This window comes from Harmonia axyridis, chromosome 6, assembly GCF_914767665.1.
Source record: "Harmonia axyridis chromosome 6, icHarAxyr1.1, whole genome shotgun sequence".
NCBI classification, from domain to species: domain Eukaryota; kingdom Metazoa; phylum Arthropoda; class Insecta; order Coleoptera; family Coccinellidae; genus Harmonia; species Harmonia axyridis.
This window is the reverse complement of record NC_059506.1, coordinates 21647155-21674548: the sequence shown is the minus strand read 5'-3', so window position 1 is coordinate 21674548 and position 27394 is coordinate 21647155.

Here is a 27394-nt window from a genome sequence, read left to right as displayed (position 1 = left end):
ATTATCTTGAAAAAGGAATGAATAAGTACAATGTAAATATTTCGAAGGTCACTAGGAAATTACAATTATTTATAAATACCTTGTATTAATGAATTTCATGATATTAAAGTACGCCCTACTTTTTATTACCTACATATATTCACCTGGTTCGCGAGAAATTTTGAATAAAAGTTGGCAGTCTCAAAAATACGCGTGTCAAAATTTGGCAGTACAGATTTGAGTCTTGATCAAGATATTGAAGGTAAAGTGTTTTTAAATTATTGTTTTTTGATCAAATTTATAAAAACGTGTTTTTTGTGGAAGTGGATCATCCCTACATTCCTGAGTCGGAGAGCACAACAGCTGAGGGGCAAGGAGCGACTGATATCTCAAACAACAGTTGGCAAGGTTTTTGTCAAATTGAACGAATTGCGCTTCCATTTGCTTGACCACCTAGCTTTTTATCCAGAACTAAACCCCAGTGATTACTGACTTCTGCATAACTCAGGTTGAATCCTCTTTCAAATCTTTCTACAAAAAAGGTAGCTTCTGAAAAGTTATAGGAGTCACTCTTGAAGATGACTATGTTGAGAAGATACCAAGATCTAATTCTAAGTCCAATTTTCAAGAAAAAAATGTGTTTTTAACGGTTAGGCCCGGAGTTATTCAGTGAAGCTTTTTCAATGATTTAGTGCCGATATAATAAACATATAATGACATATACCGAAAGGAGAGAAATCGAACTTCTGCTTTTTCGTTTCCTCAAAAATATTACAAATGACATTATTGACATATAACGTGACTCTATGTTTTTGTGACAGGGCATTCTAAGAAAATAATTTACCACTTATCGAGATTTACTGCATGATTGTGAAATAACGATGTGAAGATTATGCTAAATTTAGTGAAGAATTACCGTGGTACATGAATTTTGAAGTAATCATTAATTTGAACATTAATTGATGAGAGTTGTTTTTCCTCCACGACTTTATGTCAACAATTTACTTTTTTCACTTTTTCGTTCTATTTGACATACCTTCGGTTCAACCCTCGGTTGAAAAAGGCAGATTGAAAATTTAAGTTTTATAAATTGAGAATAATCTTAAGTTGATAATACTTTTGTAACAATATACACAAATCTGGAAAATGCTCAAACCTTGTATGAGGTTAATTGCATTTTGTAATTCATGAAGAAATTTATGTGAAATTATCTGGAAATTAATGTTGGTAAATGCAATATTAATAATACGAGTTTTCACTATGTTAAATATGAGTTATTTCTCCTTCTTCATCTCTTATTTTGTTGATTTGATCCAGTCATTTCTCTTTATTTTATTCAATAAAATAAACGGATAAATCTTCTATGTCATGGAGATTTAATTTTCCTATTGCAAAAGTTTACTGATACCAAAAAAACCTAGAGCCATCGTTGACTGCACTTACCTCAATTATCATTATTTGAACTCTCCATTGCATCTATTGTAATATTCAAAATAGGTCATCTAGAATATAGCATTTACAGATTATTCAGAATTCATAGTGACGCCTGAATATCGAACCCGTTTCAGAAAATTTGATTCCCGTTTTAGCGTTTGCGGCGTTCATTTCATCCAGGAAAGTAGTAGGAAATGGTGGGAAACCTACTTGGGATGCATCAGGCTATATAACGAACTACACTATTATTCGCAGATCAAGTAACAATGATAACAATGTGATTGTTTTGTGCCAGGAGTCCCCAAAATGTTATCCTTTGCAAACTCCAGCCAAAGCCTCTAGTCTCTAGTCAACTGATACTCAGTTGAAAATTTATTTCGGTCATGGGGCGAAATTAAGCATATAAGGAAGTATTAACGTGAATAACGTGAACTATTGACACGGTAACTTGTTAAAATTGAATGTCGAACGATCAAAAGGTTTACCGACTAGCACGAAAATGTTTTGAATATTTTAAGAATATGCAGCTGGTAGGTCATGTCCAAGATCCTCATGTTCCATGGAAGGCTCAACATTACTGCTGTTATCTTAATTTTTCCTCTTTCCCATATTCATGCTTTCGGGGTCACCTTAAATTTCCTCTTTGAATATTACTGCATTTGACAAAATTGAAAATTCTGTTCACATCTTCCTGTTGTTGTCTTGTTACGCCCCGGTCTTTGGAATAGTAGATCGTAGTATCGTCTGCGAACTGGGCTATCTTGCTTATCGTCTAGGAAATATCGTATTAAACTCTAGGAAGCCTAAAACAGATCCCTGTGGTACACCTGATTTAATATTTCTTGTTTTCGTCCTCGTTGTTTGTATTTCGCTGTGAAAATCCTGTTTGCTAGATAGGAGAACCTACTCTATTTTCGTCACCTCCGTTAGCAATTGAAGTATTGTAGATCAATTTTTGATGTCACATCTTATTGAAAGACTTCTTTATATCCCGAGTTATATCTTGTGGTAAGGACTGTCTAGTGATTTATCGAAAATGCAATGTTCAATATTTAGAAAGTTCAATGTTTTCTATTCTAACTTTCCTAGGGCTTTGTGAGACCTCTCAAAATCTTATAGCTTGTACGAGTTAGAAAAACCGGTTTAATATTTAGGCAATATTTCCTCATTTGTGAAGAAATCGGTGAGTGTTCCATACAGGCGTGTCTTTGACTTGTACATATTTTTCAATCGAAGATTCCTGATGAGGTCAAAGGAAACACTTTTTTCTCAAACATTTTTTCCTACTCGTCACGTTTGAAAAGATACACGCTGTTAAAAATCCATGAAAAATATAAATATTTATTTTCCTCACAAACGGAATGAAATCGAAGGAAATGATTTTTGGAATAAAATGTTTTATTGATGGAATTAATCTTTTCCGAACATGAAATTCCATCATTCCGGTCAACTCCAAAATGCAGGCTAAACTAAGTTACTTCGGTTGAAATATATGTACAAGTCAAAGAATCGCCCTGTATGTGACTTTTTGAAATATCTTAGTCAGCGAAGAGCGTAAGCTTATTGGCCTGTAGATCTGATGAATGAATGAGTGCGCAATAACTCTTGGTTCCACTTTAACCCTTTAGCTGAATTATGTATGGGACTATTGAGCCAAGCTACATACCCATAAGTAAAAGTTAAGGGCCAGTTTCATAATCCATCAGAAAAGGCTCCCCTTGGTAAAGACCGTTTCATTAGAAAGTCGTCTTCTAATGTTTATGTTTCTAATGTTTCATAAACATATTCCAACCTTCTTTTGGAAAAAGTTTTTTCTTATTGTTAAGTGTTAAATTTCCTAGGGTTGGCTACTCGGAGAACTTGTTATTCATTGTCTGCATTTGGTAATATTTCATAAAAATTAAAATTTTGTCGAACTTAAATTGAAAAGGAATTGAAATTTTGTTTCAAAGTGAAAGTTAATGAATGTCCTTATCAAATATGATAATTTTAATGTGATAGAGAAAAACGTGTGATGGAAATGAATGAGGTTATGTTTTTTACTCATAGGGCATACATGAAAAAAAAATCCCTTTCTTGTCATGAAGTACCTATAGGGACTTTATGAGGAAGGACAAAGTAAATGGAGATAATACGCGAAAATTATAGTTCTGTTGGTCTATCTAAGAGAAAAGGGGTAATTGCTCTCCCTAGCGTCGCCACTGATCGCAATGCATCTTCTACATTCAGTAGCCTCGAAAGCAAAAGTAATCGGTAATATGTACAAAGAATTTTTCTCTCCGCACATTATTTCACATGTAAGGTACACACCCCGAAGATTTTTGGGACCGCTTCAGCGACATTATGAACCCGGCCGGATCCAAGGATGTTCCCAGATAAATGCGGAGATAAGGTACCAGTTTAGAGTAACAATGCGGCCGGTGAGGTAGCACGGGCATGTCTCTCCCCATTGCCCCCGAGATTGGCGTCGTTGTCGCGAGGGAATTGATTCATTTCGGTACACCAGCAGGTTAAATCGGCACTGCCGCATCCTGCCATTCTCGGCTTCGGTTTCCTTTCTTCGAAGCCGCCCTTATCGCGATTATGAGTCGCCGGGATCAACAGGGAGGAAGAACAACGGATGAAGAATGGAGGTGATCTGTCGGGTGGACAAAGGTACAGGGTTATGGTCGATGTATGCTGCATCGCGAATAAATGATAATAATATACAAACTATTAGTTTAAGGACGAAACAATTCAACAATTTTCAGACACTTCTTAGTCGTGTTCTCATGTCTGGGAAGGTATAGTATATCCAAAGTCACTTGGAGGAAGCCAGAATGTTTTGATCATACGAGGGTTGTCCAAGTTTCCAGCAATTCATTAGGTACAAGAGAATTTATTTCCTACCCCAGTATTTACTTTTAGAATACTTCAAATAATGGAGATTCAGAGTGAATACATCGAGAACATTTACAATCTACTTCGGAGGAACAACAGTAGAAAAATAGAAAGCAGGAAACGTCAAAATAGAAAATCAGACAATATAATGAAAAAAGGAAGCAAAGTATCTGGGAGTAATTCTAGATGAAAGAATGAACTTCAACAAACAGATAGAAGAAAACGGAAAAAAGGCAAGGCAATTGCACGGGAGACTTTCCCAGTCACTCAATCCAAAAGGAAAACTTTCCTCAGAAAACAAGATGAAGATAATAAAAATAGTGCTAGTGCCAAGCATTACGTATGCAGCAGTAACCACGTATAATACAAAAGATGAGTTGCAAAGTACGCTAAATACAGTAATCGGAACAGCGGTTGTTGCCCCATAGTATATAAGCAACCAACAAATCAGAGAAGAATTGAAAATTGTAACTATTAAATAATAAATAAATCAAAAAATAAGTTTATTGAAGCAGAAAAAATATAACAAAAAACAGTTTCTGAAATACAATTAATTTGTGAGGTACGCATCAATAAACAAATTACAACCCACAAAAGTATATACTTGTTCGTGGGGGAATAACATAAAAACCATTGGGGAAATATTTAACAAACAAAGAAAAAACAATAGAGACGCTGAAAGAGCATGAGAATAAGGAATTAAGAAAGATACCACAAATAAAAATAAGAATTATAGATAAGAGGACATACCTCTTTTAAAGAACCAAATAGAAGAAAAAAGCGACATACAGTAGGCAGAAAAGTCTCCCAATTAGACAACAGTAGGAAATCGGAGAAATGAAAGTAGAGGCGTAGCGAATAAAATTCCAGTCCTTATACAAAAAGAAGGATCTGAGAACCCCGGTATTTAGCGGATCGTCTCTGGAACCAGAATGTACCGTTTTGGTCGTTTCTATTGGCTAAAATAGTCCACGTTCCACCGCATGCCGATTTGGTTAGTTTCATTGCCTGCAGCTGGAACAGCATGTGTCGATTTGGTCATTTTTATTGGTGGGGGTTGTGCTCATCTTCCATACCTCATCAATTGAACTGGTTTGGGGAGTTATTGAGAACCGTTTAAAAAAATTTCTCTATGAAAAATTTCATGAAAATTTCCATTCTTATATCAGACCTTTATTTATTATTAATTTTGCTTAAGCAACGGTTTACCTTTCGAAGGTACCCATCAAGCAAATTTCGCAAGAAATAGACATTGGCAATTAAAAATTGAAAATTTGAACTGGTTTTTAGGAGGTATTCAGAGCAGCTGTCATTAAGTCATGTGGACCAACGTTATTGCGAACATCCACAAAATATAGGCACCATGAGAAGAAGAATGTTGCAGAATCTTTTGTAATTGGGACATCGAAAATGGGAAAAATATTTGTCACAAAATACCAGCTCCAGGAAACCTGATTTCGAAAAAAAATGGTTCAGTAAGATGGATACCTTGCTTATTACACATGTTCAGATCAGAATTTTTGGAACACAACTTTCCTGGAAGGTTCATTTGCACTGAAGGTGGTATAACCTGGCCGACCAGGTCAACCGATTTGTCTCCGCTCGACTCATTTTGATGGAGTAACTTGACTAAAAAATTTTTTAGGTCCAAAAATTCGAAGCTAGGAGCTCAGAATAAATATATTCGCAAGCTCAATAATACCAGCGATGTTGTCGAATGTTGGGGTGGACTTTAATGATCGTTAGTTATTACGAGGCTCAAAAGGAGAACAGTTTTTGAGTTGATTTTTATTTATTAATTCATTTTTAATTCTTTTTTGATTTAATTTGATTGTTTTTTTCGAAATAACAATTTTATTTCGTTTTGACGCGCAAGTTTAATTAATATACAAACTTTTCAAATCAGTGTTACAGATCGTTACCTCCAAAACATAGATGATAATAATATAATGATAATGTTTATTTATATTTCGCGAAATATTTACCTGAGCGTGATTATAAATAAAAAGTTTTACTAAAATATTTGAAGAAATATACATTGGGTAACAATGATAAACATGGTAGAAATACGATCATGATGCTATCCTGAAAACTTTGCAGAATAAAATATAAGAAAGTATCATTTTCGATTCCTCCAAAATAAAAACTCAGAATCCCGATAATCAAGTTAGAACCATTCGAACATGCCTACGTGTACCTCCTTCCCTCAGAGCGATGTGGAAAAAAATTGTTCAAATATCAGTAGAGATACTATATTTATTTTAAGCAAAGGGATTTCATCTCTGTTCCTTGCATTGGATATCTACAATATCAAGACGTATCGTTGCCAACAATGTTTTCGACCTCTAAAATTACGTTTTGAAATATATCAACGCCAAAATTGATTGTATTTTTTATTATTTTGAGGATCACAAGATGGACCGAATATTAACGGAAATTTTGTAATCTGATACTTTGAACAACAACAAACACGGTAAAAATCCTGATTGATGTATGAAATTAGCAAATTCCAGAGATCTGAAAGCAGGACTATCGTCACTAACCGAAATATTCGGCAATCCGAATCTTTCGAAAATTTCTTTTAAAACTGATTGAGTCATAGAAGAGGAGTTAACTGGAATAATTTCAGGTAACTAGAGTAAGCATTTACTACCAAAAAGAAATAAGTTCCCATAAAAGGTCCAGGGAAATCCACATGAATTCTTTGCCAAGGCAAATTTGGAGTTTTCCATATCCCATATCAATACCGATTTTGTCTCTGTTCCTTGCATTAGATATCAACAATATTAAGACTTTACATTGTCAATACTGCTTTACGACCTCTAGATTGGCGTCCATATATCGGGTGTCCCAAACTCGATGGCCTATTAGACGTTTCTGGAAAACTAATCATAATTTCGAGATGAAAATTTGCATATTAGGGTTTGAGACAATGATCTTTTTCCCTAAAATATTTTCAGATCTCTACAACTTCCGGTTATACCGGAAACAGACTACTACTTCCTTATTTCAAATGGCACACCCAGTATATTATTGCATCATTAGATAGCTTTTTTGATGGCAATTTCGGAAATATGCCATACCTTGGGTAAAAATTCAACGGTTCATGAGTTATTGGGATTCTCATGAAAAAAAAGGTGGCGATGAGGACTCACATTTTTTTGAATATTTCAGCAGAAAAAGCCTTTTTCGAAAAAAATTTGTTTTGTTTCGTTTACGCAAATACGTAGTATGATAAGACTGTTTTCGGCTTGGACCAAAAATGTACAGGGTGTTTATAAGAGGATCATGAACTTTGACAACTCAAATTCATCAAAACTCAAGATTTTCAAAATACAACCTATATTTTTTATTATTTCAGTCGATTCTACGTACAAAAATAGTTGGGGTTACTTTAGCAAACCCTATACCTAAAATGAATAATTCAAGAGTTATCGGGGAAGAACTTCAAATGAGGAAAAACCGCTATTTATAACTGTGGGAATAACTGTCTGTTACTTCCGTAAAACATAGAAAGAAAATAAAATTCCATGTTTGGATAACTAAATTTTACATTTAATGAATTTTAATTAATTTTTCGTTGGTATTGTTGAGAAATCCATAAACCAATACAATTTTCAATTACGAATAATTCATTCAGTTATGGAAACATCGAATTTTATTTTCTTTCTGTGTTTTACGGAAGTAACAGACAGTTATTCCCACAGTTATAAATAGCGGTTTTTCCTCATTTGAAGTTCTTCCCCGATAACTCTTGAAGTATTCATTTTAGGTATAGGGTTTGCTGAAGTAACCCCCACTATTTTTGTACGTAGAATCGACAAAAATAATAAAAAATATAGGTTCTAATTTGAAAATCTTGAGTTTTGATGAATTTGAGTTGTCCAAGTTAATGATCCTCTTATAAACACCCTGTACATTTTTGGTCCAAGCCGAAAACAGTCTTATAATACTACGTATTTGCGTAAACGAAACAAAACAAATTTTTTTCGAAAAAGGCTTTTTCTGCTGAAATATTCAAAAAAATGTGAGTCCTCATCGCCACTTTTTTTTTTCATAAGAATCCCAATAACTCATGAACCGTTGAGTTTTTCCCAAGGTATGGCATATTGCCGAAATTGCCATCAAAAAAGCTATCTAATGATGCAATAATATACTGGGTGTGCCATTTGAAATAAGGAAGTGGTAGTCTGTTTCCGGTATAACCGGAAGTTGTAGAGATCTGAAAATATTTTAGGGAGAAAGATCATTGTCTCAAACCCCAATATGCAAATTTTCAGCTCAAAATTATGATTAGTTCTCCAGAAACGTCTAATAGGCCATCGAGTTTGGGACACCCGATATATCAAAGCCGAAATTGGTTGTATTTTTTTATTATTCTGAGGATTACAAGATGGACCTAATGTTAACGGAGATTTTAAACTTGAAACATCCTCAAGATCTTCCAATCAAGTCCAATTGTGAGCTGCAATATAGTCATGGACTCCAACACTTGGCGGAATCCCAATATATAGTTTTCTTCCTACTGAAATTGAGTTCCCGGAAGAAAACCCAGATAAAATACATTTCCCGCAGGAAAAACAAAGACGGCAGGGGTCCCGAAAAAATCCCGTACTCTCCCTAGCGAAGAGATCGTCTCGATAACCGATAACCATAAAACTGTCGCGATCTTACCCGTTTCCGGTAAAACCTGGGTAAGGACACACTAAAACAGTGCATCGTCTGCGAAATCTGCACATATATCGTCGGGCCAATCTTGATCCCGGCTTTTGGCTTACCAGAAATCACGTCTGGAATTGTTTCCTTAACGTATGGCTCAAGCGATACCAATTGCGAATATATATGGTGTTCTATTTAACGACGCGAGGGTCTAGGGTGGTTTTTCTATTGATCGTCCACGATGATATCGTTGCATACTTCGGTATACGCTATTTTTTCAGGGAAGTGCATATATTGTGTTAGAATCTGTGCAGGTAAACACAATAGTTGTTTATAATATTTATAATACCAGTGCAGAAGGTGGTATTCAGAACTTTAAAAATAACGAGTCACAAAGTGGCGAGTTATTTTATGAACTAGTGTTACAATGAGCCTTCTTTATTGAGTATTATACGTTATTTTCTCCAATTCACCAAATTTCTATTGAAATTAATGGAATATTTCCATTGATCATGTTAAATGAATTTTTAATTCAATAGAAAATGTGGTGAATTAATAATAATAATAATAATAATGGAGTTTAAATAATTAAAATTACTGCAAGCATATCATAAAGGATCGAACTATTACTGACAGTCGATGCCGTTATGGGTGTCCAACGAATGAGACAATCCAACATATCACGGGAGGATGTCAAATGTTTGCAGGAAATGAATATAAAGAGAGACACGATGTAGTGGGAAAGATACTACACCAAGAAATGGCAACTAAATTAACACTAATTCATTCTGAAAAAGTGCCATGCTACAAGTACCGACTGGAAACCATCCTGAAAAACGAACGCTTTAAACTGTACTGGGATCGTACAGTTTTGACTGATAAAACAGTCCCTCACAACAAGCCTGATATATACCGCTAGTTGATAAGCATCAAAAGGTAGCAATACTCATCTACTTAGCAATACCTAATAACAACAACATGCGTCAAAAAGAGGTCGAAAAAATTTCAAAATATAGGGACCTCGAATTTCAGATGAAGCGCCAGTGGGGGGAATGATATCAACGAGAACTATTCCAATTATCATCTCAACAACAGGAATAGTACCCAAAAATCTCAAGAGAAATATCAAGCAACTAGGACTTAGTGAGTATATATGTAATAATATAATGCAAAAAGCTGTTCTTTTAGGTACTGCAAGGACGGTGAGAAAATTCCTAGGAAGCGAAGGACAGGTCCAAGGATCGCGTGTAAGAGGACCAGAAGTTCGACGAGAACCAGGGGGACCACAAGAACCGGACACGACCGAACTCTACCCTTCTGATATTTTAAATGTCTGGGATTGAGTGAATGTTCCTCTTAGCGAGAAGTGAGAAGCCGACGGCGAGGAGAAATCCTACGCGTATAGGCAAAAGATGGAGTTTATTTCGGTAAATAAACAAATTACATCACTGAGGTATAAAACATTATTATATTACCTGTATGTGATAGATGGTATAAAATGAAATCTACATTTCATTTTGTTCACCTACGTGAACAAAAGATTAAAATTAAATTTTTTAATTATAATGGGGATTAATTCCGCCCAATATAGACAATTTGTCTATAATGAAATATACAATAGCAAATAGAAATTGGAAAATACGTCGTGAGATTCGATTTCAGCCATTTATGTAATAATTGGATGTTAAATATCTATGTTAGAATCCATATGAATTTCGCCACGTCACGTCAGAATCACGTGAGTTCTCCAATTGGTAGAAATTCAGTTCATATTTATTTTTATTTTTTTTTTATTCTCAAATTACTTCGTTCTTATAGGTATTCATTTAAAGATTTAAAGAAGTGTACAAGTGTTGAAAATTTCAAAAAGAACTTGAAAGAGATGCTTTCAATTCTGGGACACTATTCTTTCAACGATCATTTGGAGGATGTCATGTGTCAAAAAATGTTTGCTCTTGACGTTGTTTCATTAAATGTATGCCCACCAAATTATATAAGTCTTGTGAAATTCTCTGAAATGAACATTATTATAATAATTATTATTATTATTTTTGAATAAGTTCATCATAAAGATGATTGTAAATAATTACCTCCAAAATTATAGGAGAATGTTTGAAATTAATTGTCAACACATAACATGGCAGTTTCGTCTGCAGGATGATGCTTTTTGAAGTCAAAATCTTCAACTACATTTTCATTTAACATGCAGCTCTCTAAATTCTATGCGTTGTTTTTGACCCATTCAGATAAATTTGGAAACAGAAAATCGTGTTTCTTTCACTATGGAGAAAAAATGTAAACAAAGAAATTCTCATATTGTTACCATCGTGAAAAAGTTGAGTCAATTAATCTCTGTCGTACGTATTACTTCCATTATATACATCTTCGTCCAAATACTGATTGTCACAACATAGAAGAATATCCCTCATAGTTATTTATAGAACATGGATGTTTGGATTTTATTCAATTCAATGCTAACACTGATGAGTTATAATCGTCAAAATTTAGAGGTTTCTGATTTCAAAAATACTATGCTAAAACACAGTGAAAAAATTTTTTTTTAGTCATGGATTCTTTGAAAATTAAATTTTTTCCTTGTAGAAGCTACAGGCCTAAATATTCCGATTATTTTTCTCTATCGGTTGATTAATTATGAAAAAAACTTCTAAAATCTTAAAGAAGTAGTTCGGTCAGACGGAATTGTTTTTTACTTATGTTTGATGTTTCAATTAGTAAATCCAATCCAATCATTGAACATCAATCTCGACTCAAAATTTCATAATAGTTATAGATATTTGGTCAAAATAATCGTCAATTGGTCCTTTGCAACAAACGCTCGAAAATATAGATCTAACAAAAATAAATAACGCTATAAAATTACTTATAAATGTGTATTACAACAATCATATTAAATACAATATTTTATACAAAGTCAATAGTTTCAGATATGTGGTGATATGAATTATTCTATTTCACATTCCCAACCCAAAAATTCAATAATTTCAGGCTGAAATTTTTTCGACCGATATTATACAGCTATTGCTGATAATAAAAAATTGGAAGTATTGAAATGGCATCCTTCATTCCAAAACATTCAAAGACTTTTTCGGCTTGCCCTATCGAAGCCTTTGCTTCCGTTTGGGAAAGACTGGTCATAAAAAATCCCTTCACTTGAGAAATATTCAGACGGTAAACCACAAGGAAACCGACACTGTAAGTTTATCACAGTGTCGTTAAAACAGGTATAAAAAAATTTGAAAGAATTTTACTGACAGTATGACAGAACGAAATACGGATAAGTTTCAACTTTTGGTTTCCGATTTGCGAAGTTTGAAAAATTTTATACAGATATTCGTGTTTTAACACACTTCACATTATGCTTTTAAGATCCATGGAGAAGTTTCAGCCTCAGGACAAATCAGTGAAAACCTTACATTTAATAAATTCATCAGAAAATACTGTCGATGAAAAGAGAAAAATTTTAAGTAGTCTGTATATATAATTACATAATACGACCCCATTCTGATCATACGACCTATTTTCGAATCTTCATTTATTACTTTATATTTCATGATAGAATATTGTTAACTCATCAATCTCAAACACGGGATAATGTGGGTGGAATGAATGCCTATTGTAACTATAATACATCCTTTGTTCTTACAATGTAATTTTGCTATTTTAGCTATTCTTTGTGTGACGCTTAGGATCACGCCACATTTTGCATTAGAGATAAGTACCTAATGTTATAAATTCTCAGATGCATTGTTTTTTAGTCAGTCAATAGCCAGTCAATAATAAGTCGTTTTGATTGTACCTTTCGTCTTTTTCTTGTAAATAAAGTTTTTTTAAAAAAAAGGTTTTCCATCTCAAAAACATAATTGGCGACGAGGATGGGATCTCTTTAAATATTTCGGAAATAATAGCGCGACGAGAAAAACGCGACGTATTATCTGAAATATTGTGCCGGTCGTAGAAGTGACAAAACAAAAACTTTCTTTCGACTATCAGTTTCAACTGTTAAGGTGAGAAGCAACCCTGAGAAGGAAGCCAAGAAGCCCTGATCTTTGGAGTAGCGCCCAAGACGACTTCACTACAAGGAATACGAAACAAAAAAGGTTAGCAATCCTTTCTAATTGACTCCCAGTTTACCTATTCTGGCCCAAAAATAGTCAACCTTTTCCCAAAGTTTTGTGTGTAAAACTTGTAGAACAGTTTTTCCTAGGTTTCTTTAAAAAACCGACATAAGAGTTTTTTCTAGGTTACTCATTTAAAAAACCGATTACCAATTTTAATTCAAGATTACTTCAATAAAACATTTTAAAGGCCGTAAAGCGCGAACAGTAAAAATGGCATTAGAAAATATAAACTTAACATTACCGGAAAAGTTCGGGATGCTTTTGCCAAGATTTTCAGGAGTGGAGAATGAATTACATTCTTTTATAAAAAGTACAGAAGAATATTTAAGGATGTTCACAAATGAACAAAATATAGTAAAAAGTTATTGTTTATCAGTTGTTAAAAGTAAATTAGTAGGAAGAGCGTTAGCTGAGGTAGCAACTTCCGATATTCCTGATGATTGGAATTCTCTAAAGAGATTCTTACAGATTAAATTTGGCGATCAAATCAATTTAGATGTATTGATACACAAATTACAATTTTTGAATAAATCACATAATGAAGATATAATAGATTTTATTGATAAGATAATTTCCTTAAAGATAAGAATAAATTATAGAATTGACGCGGATCCCATGCCAGATCCAGAAAAACAATTATATAAAACTAATATTTTAAAGATTTGTAAAACAGTTCTTATATCAAATGCCCCAATAGAATTGAGGACTTATTTAATAACAAATAATGCTTTGAATTTTGACGGAACAGTAAATGCAGTTAAAGATTATATATCGAATTTAGCTCAATATGATTTACTCGATAAAAGCAGAAGACAAAAATTTCAAACACGCCCTGAAAAAAATAATTTCAGAAATAATCCCAATACGAGAACAAATAATTATAGATCAAATTATATTCCTAATAATTATCATTTTAGATCGAATAATAATTATAATTCGAATTCAAATTCAAATTTCCCCTCACAACCTATTCAGTTTAATCAAAGACCTGTGAATAGATACTATCCCTCAAACAAACAAGTTTTTGGACATACTAATACTAATACTAATACTAATGTTTTTAAACCGAATCCAAATCAAAGAATAACTACCCCACCTGAAAGAATGTCAGTACAGACACGAGTTTATCCGCAAAAAAGATCTAATTATTCAACCCAATATCAAAATAATCCCCAGAGAAAATTCTATAATAATAATGATCGAAGCCCTGATTTTCTCGTAGAAGAATTAACTAATATTGATATAAATCCTAATAAGAGAAATTCTTTCTCACAACCTTCTACATCGAAGAGTAACTTCTCAAATAAACAAAATTTTCAAGACCCTTCTTTAGAAGACGAATTGACTTAAATTCTACGCTAGATAATACTAATCAGCTACCATTTATTGAATTCAAAAACCCTAGATGTAAGTTATTAATTGATAGTGGATGCTCAGTTTGTTTAATTGATCCTAAATTTGCATATAATTATTTCCCTGAGAATATTTTCAAAGAATCGACTACATTAACTGCTTGCATGAGACAAGAAACTTCGAATGAAAAAGTATCGTTACCATTGTTTTCTGAATTTAGAATAAACGATTTTCATCCTTTCATTCTTTATAAATTTCATAAGAATTATGACGGACTTATAGGAGCAGATTTCTTAAATAAGTATGGATTAATGTTAGATTTCAAAAATCAAATTTTAAAAAATGAATTTTGTCAAGTTCCTTTTGAATATCAACAAGTTTGTCAAAATCCTATCAAAATACCAGTGGACCTTAGCCATCTGGAATCCAAAATAAGTAATCAATTAATGAAAATTTTACAAACTAACAAGGATGCAATTCAATTGCCGGGTCAACCCTTGAATTTTTCTAATAAAATCAAACATAGAATTCGAACGATAGATGAAGTTCCCGTTCATTGTAAAATTTATCGATACCCAGAAGTACATAGAGAGGAAATTAAGAAACAAATCGATGAAATGTTAGAAAAGAAAATTATTAGACCAAGTATTTCACCATGGTCTTTTCCTGTTGTTGTAGTTCCAAAGAAACACGATTTATCACAAAAACAAAAATGGCGTATAGCAATTGATTACAGAAAATTAAATGAAAAAACTATTGATGATAAATACCCTTTACCGCAAATAGATGCAATATTAGATAAGTTAGGAAAAAAGAAATATTTTACAACGCTCGATTTAGCGTCCGGTTTCCATCAAATTGAATTAGATAGTGACTCTATAGAAAAGACCGCCTTTACAATTGAAAATGGTCATTATGAATTTTTGCGAATGCCATTCGGATTAAAAAATGCCCCTGCTTCTTTTCAAAGATTAATGAATATAGTATTGAGAAATTATATTGGAAAAAATTGTTATGTTTATATGGATGATGTTGTTATTTTCTCAGATTCAATAGAACAACACTTAGCAGACATCCATAGTATTCTTGAAGTATTTAAAGAAGATAATTTGAAAATACAATTGGACAAATGTAATTTTTTCAAAACTGAAATAGAATTTCTAGGTTATATTATAACTCCAGAAGGAATTAAACCTAACCCTAATAAATTAACTGCTGTGAATAAATTCCCAATTCCAAAAACTCAAAAAGAAATCAAATCATTTCTTGGTTTAGTTGGATATTACAGGAAATTTATACCTAACTTTGCAAAAATTACCAAACCCCTTACAAATTGCTTGAAGAAAAATTATAAAATCAATATAAATGATCCAAAATATGTTGAAGCCTTTGAAGTATGTAAACAAAATTTATTAAACCATCCTATATTGCGATATCCTGATTTCAAAGAACCCTTTGTTTTAACTACAGATGCATCCGGATATGCAGTAGGTTCAGTATTATCTCAAGGTCAACCGCCCAATGATCTTCCGATTGCTTTCGCGAGTAGAACTTTAAATGAAGCTGAATCTCGATACAGTGTGATCGAAAAAGAATTATTATCGATTGTATGGTCGTGTAAACATTTCAGGCCATATTTATACGGAAGAAAATTTACAATTTATACAGATCATAAACCTTTAATTTGGCTATTTTCTCTAAAAGAACCTAATTCGAGACTAATGAGATGGCGAATTAAATTAGAAGAATTCGAATATGAAATTAAATATAGAAAAGGATCATTGAATAATGCAGATGCTTTAAGTAGAATTATTATAGAAGATGACTTAACTTACGAAAATTTTATAAAGGCGCAAGAAAATAACGATATCAAAGATTCACCAAACATTAAAGAAAAAGAAGGAAATTTATTCAATTCTCAAAAGAATTTTGCATTAGCACATTGTGTTTCACAAGATTTCCATATGAATAAAGGAATAGCTTCAAGTTTCAAAAGTAAATATGGCGAAATTGAAAATTTAAAATCTCAAAATAAATCTATAGGCGAAGTTGCCGCGATCCGAAAAAATAATCGGAATATTTACTATTTAATCACAAAAGAATTTTACTATGATAAACCTAAGTATGAAGATGTATTTCAAGCGATTTTGAATCTCGAAAGATTATGTAAACAAAATAATGAAAAATGTTTAGCATTACCGCGCATTGCCAGCGGCTTAGACCGATTAAAATGGTCGACGATATTCAATATGATAAAGTATATTTTTTTCAATTCAAATATGAGAGTAATTGTATATTATTTACCCAGAGAAGATAATAATGAGATAAATCAAATTGAAACATGGAATTCCCAAATAAATGATTTTAATGGTATTGAAGATTTAAATAATATTGAACAAAAAGATGATGATTTTTTGATTCATAAATTGATAGAAGATGTAAATGATCATAATTATACGGATATTTCTAGTGATCCAAAACGAAAATACTTAAGGACGAAAATAAATAAAGAATTTTCGAATCATATGAATTCCCATAAATTTCCCCATGATATTTGTCGAAAAAGCAAATTTAAAAGACCTCCCATACAATTTCAATCAAGCTACGTAGGTCACGAACCGTTCGATTACTCCTATTGTAATACAAACCCAACTCATATTAAAGCTCCAATTACAAGAAAACTTGATCCTGCATACAAAAAGATAGATGCGAAAGAAATTGATTCACATCGTATTCAAGACGATAAAAATAAGCATATTTATCATAAAAAAATTCTGAAACAACGGAAAAAGTAAATTTTAATTTTTATTTCAGATTGAAAATGAATTATTTCATCGTGACACTCACACTACTTGAGATTATCATAGAATCATTTACCTTAGAAATTATTCCTATTGAAAATAATATTTTACCTATACAACTTGGAAGAGCATTTATTACAAATAGAAATTTGCAATTAATATATCATATTGATTTAAGTAAGATTGAAAAAGTAATTAGCGAATATCAGAAAGAAATTGAGAATATTAGAAAAGAACCACTAGGTTTTGCACAAACAGCGAATTTTAAATATTTAAGACATTCCAATGAATTGAATATCAAGGCCCTTGAAGAATTATTAAATGAAAATATAAAAACAAAAAGAGGACTTATTAATCTCGGTGGAAAAATATCAAAGATTTTATTCGGAACTTTAGATTCAGATGATGAGGAATTATTTAAGAATTATTTTGATGGCATAAAGAAAAATGAGAAAATACTGATGAGGAATCAAAAGAATATTGCTACTGTAGTTAATGACTTAAAGAAAAAATATTACGATAAATTTCAAAAAATAACTGAAAATTTGAAATTATTACAAATTGTACCTGCACTCCAAGAAGTCGAACAAATGCATCTTATGACATTTCAAATTAAAGATATTAAAAATACTATTGATGAAATTCAAACGGCAGTCAGTTTTGCTAGATTACATCTTTTACACGAATCTATTCTGCCTTACAATCAATTTTCTGAATTAATCAAAAATGTTACGATAATCCCTGTTCATCATTTGAAGGATTATTATCAACTTTGTTATACGAAAGTTATTTTCAAAAACAAGATGTTATTGTTCTTAATATCGATTCCAACTATTTATGAAAAGGAATACGAGTTGTATAAGTTTTACTTCCTATCACAAAATAATGAAACCCTTCCTTACACCGATTCCTATTTGCTATCTCAAGAAGAAATATTACAATGGTCGACAAGTGAATGTCATCCAGTTGAAAAGGACTTCCTATGTAATCAAGAATCCATGAAGAAACCTCCAAGATGCCTCATCAACGTTTTGAAAACCCATAAAGAAAATTGTACCAGAACAACATCAGTTCCCTATTCAGATTTGAAATTATTAGAAGATGGAAATATTTTATCTCTAGACAATAGAAAAGTCATAGAGAAATGCCCTCACCAAATCAAACATTATTTTATTCCGCCAATGGCCCTGTTGCATTCTAAATGTACTATAAGTAATTCACAAAAAGAAATTTTTCCTCTAACCATCATAAATGAAGAAAAATATATTATTCTACCCAAGCAGACCCATTTTATCAAGAATGATTCTCAAGAAGAACTTATCAAGAATGAAGATATTCCAGACATCGTTTTAGAAGAATTAGAGCAGTGGAATCTTCAACCTATTGGAATAACATTTGCATTTATTTTGACAATACTTATAATTATTATTGTTATTGCTTTTGCTTGTAGATATTTCAGAAAAAATGTATCTTTAAAAGCTACACCTCAGCAAGGTGATACCTTTTTCCAAGAAGGGGAGGAATTACATAATACGACCCCATTCTGATCATACGACCTATTTTCGAATCTTCATTTATTACTTTATATTTCATGATAGAATATTGTTAACTCATCAATCTCAAACACGGGATAATGTGGGTGGAATGAATGCCTATTGTAACTATAATACATCCTTTGTTCTTACAATGTAATTTTGCTATTTTAGCTATTCTTTGTGTGACGCTTAGGATCACGCCACATTTTGCATTAGAGATAAGTAATGTTATAAATTCTCAGATGCATTGTTTTTTAGTCAGTCAATAGCCAGTCAATAATAAGTCGTTTTGATTGTACCTTTCGTCTTTTTCTTGTAAATAAAGTTTTTTTAAAAAAAAGGTTTTCCATCTCAAAAACATAATTATATACGTTTTTCGTTCAAAATATCAATTTTATGGCAGTTTTGACGAGTAGACTCCTCTCAGCTTGGATTAATGAATTTTTTGTTTCATTTGCAAGGGAAAGAAGTAAACAAAGTCATCGTCATTTGAAAAAAACATTTCTCCATGTTGTAGACGTATTGCCAAACTAGTATCATATGTATTGATAAATTTTATCGAACAAGTTGATATTTTATATATTTTTCATTATATGGAAGGTTTTAGGCTAAAATTTGGACCTAATTCAATATTCATATAGAGCAATGTTGAGAAAGTTGTGCTATTTACTTTTTAACTAAGAAAGGTCAAAAAAATTCGAAAAAGGATGCGAAAAATTTAAATTGTTCCGATCTGTTGTTATTGAATTATTATTTTTTTTATATTCTGCATAATGCGATCGACATGTAATTTTGGAGGAATCTCAAAATTTTCATTTTCACACGTGAAATCTTAACGCGATCGAATCGCTTGTCACTGAGATATTGAGTATTTTTAGATATTTTTCTTGATTTTTCTTGGTTATGTTGACACGATTAACATAAAATTAGTCATGATTTTTGAAATTTTCATTCTTTATAAATTCGACATTTAATTCAGATCGAATACTTAATTTTCAAGTTATTAGGAAACAGAGTTTCGAACGGCAATTCAAGGAAACTCGAGATATTCGAAATTCGAAACTATTTTGAGAACTCTTGCATGATTTACCCTCCTTTTTCTTGGATCTTCCTTTTAGGATTGAATTTCATCTCGAATTCGTCATCAGTGAGTCAAATATTATCATTTGACAACAATTTCGGCTCAAAATTCAAATAATACATGTATCATGGAACGTTTTCTGTTGAAAATAAGTTACAAAATCTACCTCATGCCGCTGAACGAACAAAAACAGTGTTGAATTTGATGCAGTGCTCGTTCTATCCGATTTTATTTTCGATAGTTTTCAACATAATATAATCCGGAAATATTATATTTTCCTCGAAAAATATCAAAAGTTCCACATATGGAATAACCTAAATTGGTTTGGGAATCACAACCCTTTCATATTGGGGTTGAACCTGAATCTACTTGACCAGTAATTCTATCGATTGTTCTCCGGCAGAGTTCGAAAATGCATCGGAAACACACTCATGAAATAAATTCACTGAAATTGTCTGGGGATTACCCGTAAAAACGCAGTTTTTCATTTTTCGTGAAATGCAAATTGGTTTTAATGTTTTATTATACCGGCAGCACAAACGCAGTTCAGCATTCGGTTGCGTTTTTCTAGTTAGTTATTCCCGATATTAGCCGCACGGAGTTTTTCGAGCTTTTCCAATTTTATAATTCCAATCTGTGACAACTGTTCGTTATTTTCAATACATCGTATCTCCAATATTCGAAATAATTTGTAGCAATAGTAATTACTCTTGATATTTATAATTAGCAAGCACACAAGAATGAAATCATCTAACCTCATTCGCTAGTTACACTGAAATGTAGTTCAGTTTATATATACAGGGTGTCCCAACGAAAATTTGACCTCCAGAATTCAGAAACGAAGAATTTTCGAAGATTAAAAACAACAGGTTATCTTCTGTTTTAAGGGGTACGAATCTCCATCATGAACTTGATCCAAAAAAACCACCCCCAATGAGGAGGCATTAATTATTTATGTACAAACCAGATAAAATTAAAAAAATTGGTTTATTTTTCATGAAATAATTTAATATTCAACTAACCGTCAAAGGGTAATGTTGAAAAGACATTTGAACCTATAAGTTTGAACAATCCAAAAATAATTATCTAATTCTCTATTAGCGGGAAAGAAGACTATTTAAAAAATGTAGGGAGTTGACATCACCTGTTTTTTTTTTAATTTCCGAAAATTCTTCGGTTCTGAGTTATGAGGGGGTCGAATTTTCGTTGAGACACCTTGTATGGATTATGTATTATACAATGGTAGGTAATAAGAAGATTTTTTTGGTATTAAGCTGGCGTAACACTCCTCAACACTCACGCTGTTCGAGCATTATATGCATTAAGATTTTTCACATATATTATCTCCAAGGGTACAATTGGAGCAAGAAATAACAGCGCTCTAAAGCTCCTGACTTGATGTCAGTGATTTTCTTATATATTCTGTTGAATTTTTCATGATCCTAATGGCTCAGCTATACCTATACGAAATATTGAATGAGGGTTGAAATTGTTATTTTATATTTTGTATTTCCAAAATCTCAACTATGCGAGATCTGTTGTTATGTAAATTTTTTGCACGTAGCTAAAAATTGTTATTTTGTATATACACTCAAAATCTCAACTCATTCAGAGCAGTTGTCACAAAACTATTATGTTTTTTCTAGTGATCTTTTTTGAATTTTTCATGAAGATTTTAATTACCATTTTATATTTGCATCCCAAAATCTCACTTGGTTTTGTTGTCACGGAAATATAACTTCGTTGTTGATATAATTGAATATTTGATATATTATTTCTTGATGATATTTTAAATGTTTATTTATATAAATCATCATTGATTTTTGTTGGAAATTTCACATTTTCAATTCAAGAATGTGTGAATTTTGAGAAATGTTTTCATGTTGTGCAACCACTCTTGACAATATTTGTCCAAAACCTCGACCAAAACTACATTCCGACAAAGTTCAATAACTTCAATTGCTTCCTCTGCCGATGCCCTTGCTTCCGTTTGGGAAGAGCAGTCATAAAAAATCCCTTTTCTTGAAAAATATTCAGAAGGCAAACCACAAGGAAACCGACAGGGTTATTTTATTATTTTACAGCATATTTTATAGTGGGTCGTGAAAACAGGTATGAAAAAATTTTGAAGGGATTATAATAACAGTATAATAAACCGAAATATGGTTGAGATATAACTTGTGGCTAAGAAGAAATTTGCCTGATATAGGCTCGGTTTTTGAGAGGTTCGGCAATCCAAGTTGTGGGAACAGGGAAGTTTCTTTTTTTGCTTTATTCAATGGATGATAAAGAGTTTATTCGTTTCTGAATTCTGCGTTATTCAACTTTCATAAGCGGGGTAGATTAAAATAAAAATGACCAAAGATGATTCAGAAATCCTTATTCTAAAGACTTCAAATGGTATCTATGAAAAGAACGAATATTTTATACTAAAACAGAAGATTATGGTGCAATTTACAGTAATTTGAAATGAAAAAAATATATTTGCACCCGAGTTTGCACCTTCTCATCTGATAACGGATGTTGAGAAAATATAGGTCCGTAAAAGCAAGGAATGGCGAAAAAAACATTCACTTAGATCAAAAAATCTAAAACAATTATATGAAAATACTTCACACACCGGGATTTGAAATATTTCACATTTCTAGTACCTATGCAATGAAAAAAATATTTTCATATAAAGGCAAATTTTTTCTTCCTACAAAAATTGTTTTTTCAAACAGTGAAAATTACACCAAATTTCATAACCTTTTGGTACAAACAAATATATTTTATGGAAATTTTTGTTTTCTTGAAAATTCTCAGAGCAATTTCCTGAAAAGAAAATGACAGGTTTTTCGTTCAAGATTTTTTTGAATGAAGAACCCTGTAGGTAACTAAGACGGCAGACTCATTTGATATTTTGTAATATTTACAATTATTTAAAAAACATTCTATATATGATCCCATAGTACCTACTCATACGAAATTCAAAAATAACAATAGAAAAACTTTTTATTATGAACTGTTTGTAGCTCAATTATTTCTTCTCTACCTACTTATTTTTATATAGTAAGTTCTTACATAATACACAAAATCTTTATTAACATTTAGAGGAGGTATCGACATCGTAGATCTCATCTTCAAAAACTCGTTTATAAAGATTCTATGGTTAGTGCAACTTTAGTAATACAAATATTATGGATATTTTTTTTTCTATATAATATCTATCTGCAATCGATAGTATAACTTTAATACAACTCAATATTTATCTGAAAATATTCACTTTTCTTTTTGATCATATCATGATTAGATACTAAATTATTTTTTCTAATAATTTTAAACGCAATATTTTTCATAATTGTTAAGTTACAAAAAAAGATAAAAAATATTTTTCGTGCTGTGTGCAGAAAAGTATAAACCCACATTATTCAAATAAGAGTACAATACACATCTTTCTCATTTCAATCGCTCCTTATTATCTGAATTATATTATTAGTTCCAGAGTTATTGTACAAGATTCATTTCAATACTTAGTACTATTCTCTTATACTACGAAATAGGATTGTGGTAATATGTACCTACTAAGTCTTTTTCTGTTACTTATTATTTTTGTTCTTAACTTCTACATTTCTAGTTCTTTCGATAACACTTCTGAAATGCAATTGACATTGTAATTGTTCACCTTATATTAATTCTAATATTTCTTCAAAGGTATATTTTATAACTTAGTACTGTAAAAATAACAAAAAATAAATAAAAATTAAGACTCTTTTTATTTTTATATATACTAAAATACTAAAGTTGTGCAAGAAATCTTGTTATCTAAAAACTTTCTTGATATAATTTTGTTGAACCTTATCTACAAATATGTAACATCCATCTTTAAAATCCTTCCATCAAGGTGTGATTTGCAAAATATTTGTGGAAGCAGTTTTAGTTGTCATATTTTCATTTATGGGGGAACCTAATATTCGACCTTTAGAAAGGTTTGGAGAAATTTTATTGTAGAAAGTCCAATTTGGAAGCTGTAAAGTGAAAGAAATACACCAATAACTGTAAAATTGGTGCTCGTACCGAAAGGGAAGATCTACTGGTTTTATTGAAGACAACGCCGGAGTTCGGTATATCTGGGTTGTTTCGGCATCTTTCAAACAATTTTTATTGCAACAGATATTGGGAACGAAGGCCCGATGAGGATGAGCCCGAAAAATAGAAGAACAACTGTTAACAATCGGTACAATACTGGCCTATTACCAAAACTAAACGGCTTGCGGCAAATGGTTTTTACCTACCCGTGCTACTGTGGGTTTGGGTTTATGCACCTAAAGTTACCCATAGCGTGTTAGATTTACTGGACGGACTATTTGGTGTTTCAACCAAATGAACTTCGTTTCACTTGTATAATCTAAAAAACAAATGGGACGCATATTAATGCCGATCAGTTAATGAAAATAAATTTCTGGTAACTACTTATTCTTATTTTTATACAATTATGTTTCTTAAAATGTAAGTTTGAAGCAGCAGGTATTTAATTCGTATTGTTCCTCGAATTTGATTTTTTCTGCTAACAACGAGAAAGATGAAGACTGGTAATCTTTCATTTATTGGCAGAACAAATATTGCTCTCATATAAAAAACTTTCTCGTCAATAATAGACGAAAATGTTCTAGGTAAGTACTAATTTCTGCTGTGAATTAAATATATGTTGTTTACAATTTTTTTCTCTATGAGGATGAAAAATATTTAATTTAATGTTTTCATTTTATTTTAACCTGATGATTTGAGAATTACTGACAAAACAAAGACCTCAAAATAAAACTTAAAATGTGGATCACTGGAAACAAACATTTGATAATGACAATAATAAATTAGTTACGAAAAAATGTATGTAAAAAAAAGGAACTTACCTGAGAAGAAAATAGAAATTTTTTTTTTTTAAATCACCGATTGGGACTGAAAGCACGATGACGACTCTATTTTCACTGTTTAAGGATCTGAAACTATATTAATGAAAAAACTTGAAACAACAGATTGAAAACGGTTACACATATGTACAACAATATGCAATCTCAATTTTTCAAAAATTTTTATCAGCATATTTCTCTAATTCGACTATAGGTATTGTTGGAAGAATACAATTTTTTGTTCTCATCTAAGATTCTAAGGCATTTATTTCACTATACATATTACTTATTCTATATGAAATGAAATAGTTCAAATACTCAAATTCAAATTATTCTTGGATAAAATGAAGTACAATATGTTATTCCCGATCATGGTTTGTATTACTTCCTTCCAAATGTTACAGGCTCATAATTAATCCATGGGAATAATAGCTATAATCAAGTACTCACTGCCCACTGGTTGCATAATCTACTATTTTGGTGGTTGGTAATTTTACGAAAAAAGTGGATATCCATTAACTGTGTATAGTGCTTAATTTGTGCTACATCTACTTGCCTGCTACCTTTCTCTGAAAGTAATATGGATATATTTGCAAAATACAACTGTACAAATTTTTTGGGTTAAGGTTTATTCCATCATTGGAATTTAGATTTAAGCTAAATAGAAAAAATATATTACTTTTTCAAAGATACCGCATCAATAACTGATATTCCTCAAAAGGCTTTGCTTTTATGTTATCTACCTGAATAATTTCAGTTACAGAAAGGTAAATTGGATTTTACCTCATTTTATTGACAGAAATATACATACTTTTTGTTTGGAAACCTCTTTGGCGGTTTCTCGAATTGCAGGTGCTTTGAAATTCAACAAATCTCTTTAAATATATGATCTGGGTTTCTCGGATAAGAAGGAAAGGTTCGAAAGTTTTTGAAAATTCAAATGGGTGAACTTGTCAAAAATTTTTGAAATCTCATTTATTATATTGGGGTGTAACTTTAATAGGCTTAACTCGGTAAAAGCCTAACCCAACATTTACAAGCAATAAAGGAAGTGAGACTTTTTGTAACTCTAGGTGGTAACAAATTTGTCAATTCTTTTGGGTATAGAATTCTGATGTCGATTTAAAATACCCAACGGTCAACGGTAATTTCCAGAATTTCATCACATATTACATCAAAAATATCTGAAAAAAAATATAACTGATACTACATGATCGCTTTTTATACAAATAAGTTACATGTATGTTGCATCGATTTTTTCACTTTTGGAATTCAATCGAAACATTTTGAAGGGGAGTAAGTTAGTATTGAATCAAAGACAATATTCAGTTTTGTTGCTATTAAATTTTGAATATCCCAACTAAACATCGAACTTCACAAAACATTTTCGGTTACACCTATAGGTATTCTACGGAAGATGTCTGCAAATCGTGGCTTGTATGGCCACCCTTACGAACGAAAAGGCCCCTCTTCAAACAGATTCAGATCTAAACCGATGTGAGCTTATATCCCAAATAAAAATCGGATTCAATAAGTAAAATAAGCAAACATGTTCTATTCAGGATCGTAGCAGTGGAAAACGTTTAAATATTTGCTTTGACTCGATTCATCTGAGGATATGGTTCTCAAATATTCAAGTTCAAGAATTATGTTCAATAGAAGAATTTGCTTTCGCAACCGTGAATCGTGATGGCCTTATTTGTTTATTGACGAGGACCACCTTGATAGGTATTCTTTCGAATGGTTTTGTATTTTGATTATGTATGAATGGAAAGTGAACTATGTCGATTCTTATACGAGTATTTGCTTGTTATTGGCAACACTTCTCTTTATTTTGAAAATAGCTACATATATAAGTAACTCACTAATTTCAAATTCAAATTAAAAATTATAGCCTGCAGTACCTATATTGCAAGTGTTTTCTTCCTAAAAGTTTTTATTGGTGCTGTCAATGGTGCTTCTCCAAAAAATTCTAATTTATAATTAAAAAGTAAGAAAATACGCGGCATCCGTAAAATGACCCGAAAAAGTCTGCTATTCCAAAAAACTATAAAATATTGAAAAAAATATACTTACATTATTTAGGGTCATAAAAATCGAACATATTTGTCGGGATGACCATAGTCATCTACCGGTAATGAGTAACAATAGTTATCACTTATGAGGAGCCAATCCTCAATGTCCCTGTTATAATTTTATTATATTCTATTATATTATATATTATATTCTATTCTTACGAGCTACTCCTTAATCGTTGCATATTTTCTTCGAGAAATACCGATCTTTTTATAGTGAATTTTTGAGTGATGGTTCCTGTGCTTCCTGAGGTATGAAAACCACAGATAATCTGAAGAATATAACCTTTTAAATTAGGTTTTTTGTATTCTATTTTTTCTTGTTCGCCCTGACTTCTTCATTGTTTACTAAATATACGCAGTTCCATTGCGTCGATAACCCCTCCAGCTGCGCGTGATACCTACGTTGCGTCGGTACGCTTCGCTTCGTTTTCCGCTTGGTTTGTTTGCCTGCCGCTCACAGTGCTGCCAACCCTACCTAAATTTAGGTAGATCTACCTAAATTCGAACTAATCTACCTATCTACCTTTTTTGAGCTCGATCTACCTTAATTCAGCTCCGCGCGAACTTTA